The sequence below is a fragment of the Furipterus horrens genome, unplaced genomic scaffold (assembly GCF_987537825.1).
Source record: "Furipterus horrens unplaced genomic scaffold, mFurHor1.1.pri manual_scaffold_7, whole genome shotgun sequence".
NCBI classification, from domain to species: domain Eukaryota; kingdom Metazoa; phylum Chordata; class Mammalia; order Chiroptera; family Furipteridae; genus Furipterus; species Furipterus horrens.
In genome coordinates, this window is record NW_028327177.1 from 13,699,026 (window position 1) to 13,706,680 (window position 7,655).

Below are 7,655 nucleotides of genomic sequence, written 5' to 3' on the forward strand. Positions count from 1 at the left end.
ATGCACTAAAAAACACTAGTTGGTTTTGTCCTAAGATAAATGTAAAATTACTGTACAGTGCTTTGATATGTAAATAGCATCACTACAAGCTATCACTTATTAAAGCCACACATTTAGAACAAATAGCATATTGCTAAACATTTCAGAGCAAAAAGTTCCTGTGTAAGTAAGTTACTATTGATTTGCATTTCCTAGTTAAGTAATTCTCTATTGATTTATATTTCTTTGCCCTAAACAAAGTGCTTCAATCATTGGAAAACATAAAATGAGAGGAATTGAAAATGGGGAACTTTGACAAAATATATTATAATAGAAAGAAAACCTCAAGACTTTCTTTTTTCTCTCTCTCAACCTGGCTTTAGCAAGTTTTTATTTCATTTTAATTTTTACATTCATAAACTCCCATTGTTCTTGATAAGCTCTAGAAATTCATCCTCTCTTGGTTATATGGCATAGTTTGAAGGCATTGCTGGAAAGCATTTACATATTGACTAACCAGTAATACTTGGTCATAATTTAGAATAATATATTAGGTATGTTTAGTGTGGAAAAAGCCTCAATTTTTCCCTCCAGGTTTACTTCCTGCCCTTCTCAGCCTTAACCTGTGCCCAGGGAAAATGACCTTCACCAACTGTACCATCTGGACTCCCTTGCCCACAGGCTTTCAGTTGGGTTTGGCCCGGAGGAAGCCCTGGCATGAGGTCAGATAAGAGGAGGAGAGAGAGACTGGGATATTATTGCCCTTCCTCTCTTCCTGCTGGTTGGTAGTTTAGCAGGGGCTGTTGTCCTCTGGAGAGAGCATATTGGAGGAGCCCTCCCATGTGCCCACAGCTCTCTACTTTCAAGAGGTAGCCTCCTCCCCTTGCTCCTGCTGGCCTCGTGGCGGGGACAGCTTCCTGTCATCACTAGTCTCAGAAGGCTTGGCCAATCCTTTTTGGATCCCTTAACCCTGACATACTTTTGTACAGAGCTTTCTAATTATATGTTCTTAAATTATTCTTACAGCATTCTCTTTCCTTCTACAACCCTGATTAATAAAGTTGGCAGAGAAATTTCATTTACTGTAATATAAAATCTGAAAAAACACAAACCTATTACAAGAAAAGTCAACACATAATGCAGTGACAACAATCCCACAAAGGGAATATTTCCAGGAAGCAGTGTGGTGCAGTGAAGCAGTACTTGGCTTTTCATACCAGGGTTCAAATTCTTACTCTGGCTTTTTCCAGATCCGTGAACTTGAGCACATCTTGCAGCTTCTCAAGAAACTGTTCCTTTCTAAGATGAGGCTAATAATATCTCATCAAATGTTGCTGGGATTAAATAAAATGACTTGGTTTAAGTTCATAGCATGCCAACAGCAATAAAGTTTATGGCCTCACAGCTATTATTATAGCAGTGGCATTAAAATGATGTTTCCAGGGATGAAACCTTAACCGAGAGGTGTAATCTAAACATTTTACAGATGCCTCTTTTCAGTGACTGATGCTAAGCAACATCTGTAACGCTACTTTACTCAGTTTACAAATGGCCACAGCATTATTATCACCACCAGAGAATAATAAGCAATATCCTAAATTATTTTCTTATTTTTCCCATTAGTGTTAGGTCAGTGGACATTCCAAGCCTTTAAATGTCTCATTTCCCCATGGAAGTGAAAGTGATAGAGATGGTGATGATGATGTATTAAAGATTTTGGTTCTCATCACAATCATATAATGTTGTATATCATTATTCTCACTTTGTAGATAGCATAATTAAGGCTAAGATTAAATAACTTGCCTCTGTTCATATCCAATAACTGAAAGAAAGGAAGTTCAAACTCTGGATTCCAGGCTCCAACATCCATACGCTAAACACCAGCTCTACTGCTGCCCCCTGCAGTTTTTGCCCTGCTTTTTGATTCCATGTATATCTGGGTTCCATCTTCATGAATGTGAGTATTTTATTCAAAATTATAAAACCACTGAAATACTTTTGTCAAGCGAGTACTTTACAGAGCAAATATCATTAGGCCAGTTTATTATTGAATTTTCTATTCAACATAGTTAAAACATTTTTATGTTTACTTTATTGAAATTATATACACAGGATCATTTTTCTGTAAACTGTACATTGAACATCTGATTTATTGGTCAATCATTTTGTCCATATCAAACGTGACTGATTATAGCATCTACCCTTAGGATTTTCTTTTATGGTTATTATAATAGAGTTTCAAAAGACCCACATTTAATTTACATGAATTCAATCAGCTTGGCCAAAAACTAAAGTAAATCTAAGAGTTTCAGTGATTTTCAAAATCCACCCCCAAGGGATTTCTAAACATTAAAAGTTTTTATACATGGTGAGGAGAGAATTGGGTAGTGATTTCTCCAAGAAGAAATTAAGGAATTAATTGGGGGAGAAGGATGGTGTTGATGAGAACTCAGTTATTAACATAATCTCAAAAAAAATCTCCCTACAAATTATTTACAAAAACTACAATTTACTATACAGTAGGCAAACCAAACAATACCTTAACCGAGTGATGAAAACTAACACCAAGATTAAAGAGCAAACAGATACAATGCAACTATAGGTGTGATACCCTAAAAACACATAACATGTACTTATTTAGCATTTATGACAAAAAGTACGTAACCAAAGTTATATTATGAGGAAAGACGAGGTAAACCAAAGTGAAAGGCAGTCTGTAAAATAACTGGCCTGTCATCGTCACAAATATCAAGGTCAGGAAAGACAAAAATGGCTAAAAACCACCCCAAATTAAATAAGACTGAAGAAACATGATAACTAAGCACAATACGTCTATGATCCTGGACTGGAAGAAAAATTCCTGTGAATGATATTATTGGGATAATTGATGAAACTACGAATGGACATAAATTATATAAAATCAGTGTAATAATATTAAATTTCCTGAATTTGATAACTAGACTATGGTTATGTAAGAAAATAGCCCTGTTCTTGGGAAATACACATTGAAGTATTAGGTGATAAAACATCATGACATATACAATCTATTCTCAAATGGTTCAGCAAAAAGTTCTGTGTGTGTGTGTGCACACATGTGCAAAAGGAGAGGATAAAAAACAAATGTGGCAAAATATTCAGAATCACTGAATCTGTGTAAAGGGTATACACTTACTTGTTATAGTTTCATGAAACTTTAAATTGAAATTTATTTCAAAATAAATGTTTCTTCTTAGAAAAATTACTTGAAGATCTTAGAGTAACACCAACCAAAAACTTAAAAAAAGAAAAATGTTAAACTCTGATGTTGAAAATAATGATAATGCCAGAGCTAGCAATTTGGAATTTTCAAAAAATTATGAAAGTGTTGTGAAATACTTGAATATTTACTTGCTGATTGTGGTCCTTCTGTGGAATTGCAGATTGCATATATTATAGCTATACATACATATTTCTGTACAGTACTATCGACCAAGAATCTTTGTACTCTGTATTTATGGGTAATTTAGAGATTTTCCAGGGTAATTTTTACTACACATGATTTTCAACTTATTTTAGAACTTAAAACCAGTTTTTAAAATGTTATTTCGGTGTATTTCTAAGAAGTCCAGTCTTTCTAGGTCAATTTTCATAGGCCTAAATTCTTAAGGATGCAGTTTACACCATTTTAAGGTTGGTGTTGATTTTTGTTTCTGGCCAGTGTGCTGGACAGCCTCCTTTTTCTCCCCAGATTTAAGTCTCACCCTTTGCTGCCTTGCTCTGAATAGAGGGCTGTACCCAGCATGCTCACACCCTGCGATTCCAAGCCAGAGGAGAACAAGGGGAGACACCTCGGATGGACAATAGACTGCATTCTTCTACTACAGAGGCCCTGCTGCGAGGTCTTTGCCTACAGCTAAAGCCTTTGTTTGTCCCAGTTTCTAGTAACAGCTTTGTCAGATGCTGGCTCATGAAAATATCACCCAAATGATATGTTGATAAAGCAAAGCTGAGTTTTTGCTTATCACAAGAAGACAGATCACCACCTTGACAGAGCCTTAGCAATGACTTATAGGAGGAGGAAAAGCAAAGTCAGGTCACATATGAGGTTTCGAAGGTCTGCTTTAAGATGGATTTTTCAATGTGAGGGCTTGGTTAGGATCAGACAAAGCTCATGATATAACACTTTAGGATTGGTGGGTACAGCAAGAAGAGGGTTTTCATGGGAGTTAAGGGATAAGTAATTGCTTCATAAGCTTGGTTGAGCTATCTGTTATCCTGAGAAAGGGGTGTTCACTCAAGTGAGGATAAGCTAAATAGTATGCTATTGAGATGAATGACCTTTCAGGAGGTTCCTAAAACAAGGAATAAAGTTATCTGAACCTCCATCTCACTGGCCTGACCTGCCTGAAATAGAAAAGTCATATTAATGTGGAGTGTAAGCTGTGTGGGTGTGGTTGCTTTCTCCTCTCCTCTGCCATCCTTTCTTGGGACGGCAATGATCCCAGCCATTACTAACCACAGGGTGCTTCATCATCTTGTTGTAGGGTTTCCTTCCCTGCTTATACCCTTGCTGGTAATCTATTAAACTTTTTTCAGTTACCCCTTTTGAATGAGCCATCAGTTTCTTACTGGGACCCTCACAGATAAAGATAATTGAGTTGGATAAACATATGTATATACAACTCTCACAGAACTACTCTGTTGCCCAGTATTAATTAATGACACTGCTAGTCCAAGTCAGTATCATTGTGTATAGTTTATTCACTGAAGGTGCAGCAAAATGCAGACCACAGAGTAAGAGATTGTGCTTTGTGCCTGGAGCTCTTTGACCCTGACTACAGTAGTGGTCTCTGCTCTTCTGCACTAGTCGTGACGGGACAGGAGACACTGGGCATTTAGGACCTGAGGGTTCTAGCTCTGCCATTCTGCCCTGGTTCTGAAAACTGAATTTTTTTTACTTCTCTGGCCTCCACCTCCGTCATGGTAACACACTTAGTGACTCCAAGTTACTTTATTCTTGGCATTCCTAACTTCACAGAACTGGAGACTTGACTGTATATCCTAGCCAAGTGCAAAGGCGGCTACCAACCGAGCGCCTTGCTTATCGCTTCTGGCCTGTGCGTGGTGCTAGACACTACCATTCCTTGAATCTCTCTCTCCTCTAGCCACCTCCTGGGTGTGTGTGTGTGTGTTTGTGTGTGTGTGTCTGTCTGTGTGTGTGTGTCTGTATGTCTCTGTGTGTGTCTGTGTGTCTGTGTCTGTGTGGTTTGAACTGTCTGCCCACACTCCCTCCCCTACTGCTAAACTCTTTAATATGATATCCACCCCCCAAGTATCTAATAAAGGAAATGGAGGGAAAAGGGGGTTGTATGCCAACTCCTCCTATAATATCCTCACAAAAGCCAGAAGGAAGCTAAATCTTTAAAAGAAACAAAGCAAGGAATATAAATGCATGTTTAAAAATATTTCCTGACTACGTGGAAGCTCCCCCATTTTTCTCCTTGCCACTAAGAATACCATCATCTTTAATATGCGTACCTCACAGACATTCCCAAGTGCAGCACTGAATTATTTAGTATGGTTTATCATGCCTGTTTGCTCTGTGTCAGACCCGCTTTGAGTGAAATGAAGGAAAGGACATGAGACAGACACAGAGGAGAACAATTGTAGACAAATCACACTAGATTTCATTCATCATTCTTTGCTTTCATGCCAGAAACTATTTCTATTTAGCTACAATACGCACATTATATTTATTTCAAGGAGATACATAGCCTCATATAATACATATCCCAATACTTTCAGAGACAAAAGTGAACTCTGCACAAAAACTGGTGTCACGTGCCATTACACGGACACTTTAAAAAGAGAGAGGGAGAGAGAGACTTTTCCTGAAGGGCAGGCTATGAATACCCAATGTATGAGGAGGAAATATAAGTGCTCCCTTTGGATGTCATATTAGACTCTACTCTGAGATCTGAGTAACTGAAAAATGAGTCATTTCAGGGGCTCCACAGACTTCTCATGCAGTGCATCACAAGGGGACAGCTTTCCTGCTGAGAATGTGTTTTAACTTTTATTGCATAAATTATCCAATATGCAATCTAGTTTAGTGATTAAAAGCCTTGGTTGTCAGGTTAAACAAAGCTGGGTTTGAATTCATCTCAGTAGCTCTGTGGGCTTTTGCTAAATTAATTTATTTCATTAAACCATGGTCACCTGAACTAAAAATGGGGAAACAGTGTGTATCCATAGGGTTATTATACTAATTAAGTAAAATACTGTATGAAAGACACAAAGCATGATTCTATAAAGTAATCATGTAGCACAGCTGGGTCAAAGTCATTGTTTTAATATTGAATTTGTACTGAGGAGTGGCCAGTTTTCACATCTAACCCGAGTATCTCCATTCAGATAAAACCCAATAAATAACACTTACTAAATTCTTCCTGCTAATATCTGACATCCCATTAGGGATTTTCTTATGGAAGTTACACCAGCACAGCGTAGCTGCTGTGTCTGAAGTCAAACTTGTCATTGTCCACCTAAAAGGAGTTCATCCTGATTTACCCACTGTTGTTAAACAGGAAAAATTCCCATATTCTCAAAGATAGCTAGAGTCATGAATTTCATTTGATTCAACTAAAGACTAAGAAAATTGGAAAACAGGTCATTGTTCTTCTCCAGATATACAGATATATATACAGATATAGATAGATAGATAGATAGATAGATAGATAGATAGATAGATAGATAATTACTCATGTATTTAAATTCAGGGCCCTTAGTAAAGTCCTCATAGTTCTCTCACAATTACAAAAACAATCAGAACTCTTTATATTTGAATAGTACCTTAGAGCTTACCAAGATCTTTCACATGTATTAACTCTTCAAGGATAGGAAAGTGGGGTTATCATTCCTGCTTTACGTGTAGTAACGCAGAAACAATACTTTAGGCTGGACTGTGAGGAAAGCCCCATGGCACTGTCAAGATGCAGAAATCTAAATGAAGTGAGCAGCCAGCCATGCAGCCTTCTGGAGGACGAGCTCTCCAGGGAGGCAGGCAGCAGGTGCAAAGCCCTGAGACAGGCGCATGCTTGGTGTGGTGAGGAAACAGCAAGGTAGACCATGGGGCTGGGACAGAGGGAGGCAGGACTTGTAGGGAAGGCAGGGACTTGTAGGCAACAAGAATGGCTTTTGAATCTTTCTCTGGACCTTTCCAAAGAGCTCTCAACTAGCAAGTGGAAGGTCTGGGGCATTACTCTGAGTCTTTTGGTTTAAAACCTGAGAGGGTGACACATAAAAAGGGCCACTTAGGTAAGCACATAAGACCTTGGATGACATCCTTACATACCACCACAAAGCCCACCTCTACAATACCAGTGACCAGTGTCCGGTCTGGTTCCAATTCTCCTTTGAATCCAGCACACATTCTCAGTCATTTCCTCCCCCTACTTTTGCTCAAAAGCTGCTTGTGAGGTCACAAGGGCCAGAGGAATGATCCGTGAAGGGGATGATCTTTCTCCTGTTTTCTGCTTTAGCTACTGGTCAATATTTAGCTCTAATCCAAACTCTGTCACACTCTGTTGTGACATAAGACAAGCCATTTTAAACTTGTTTTCTTATCTCTGCAAAATAAAGATACAGATGCTATTGATATGCTTAAAGGCTTCTGTATCCCAGAAAAATGAGATAAT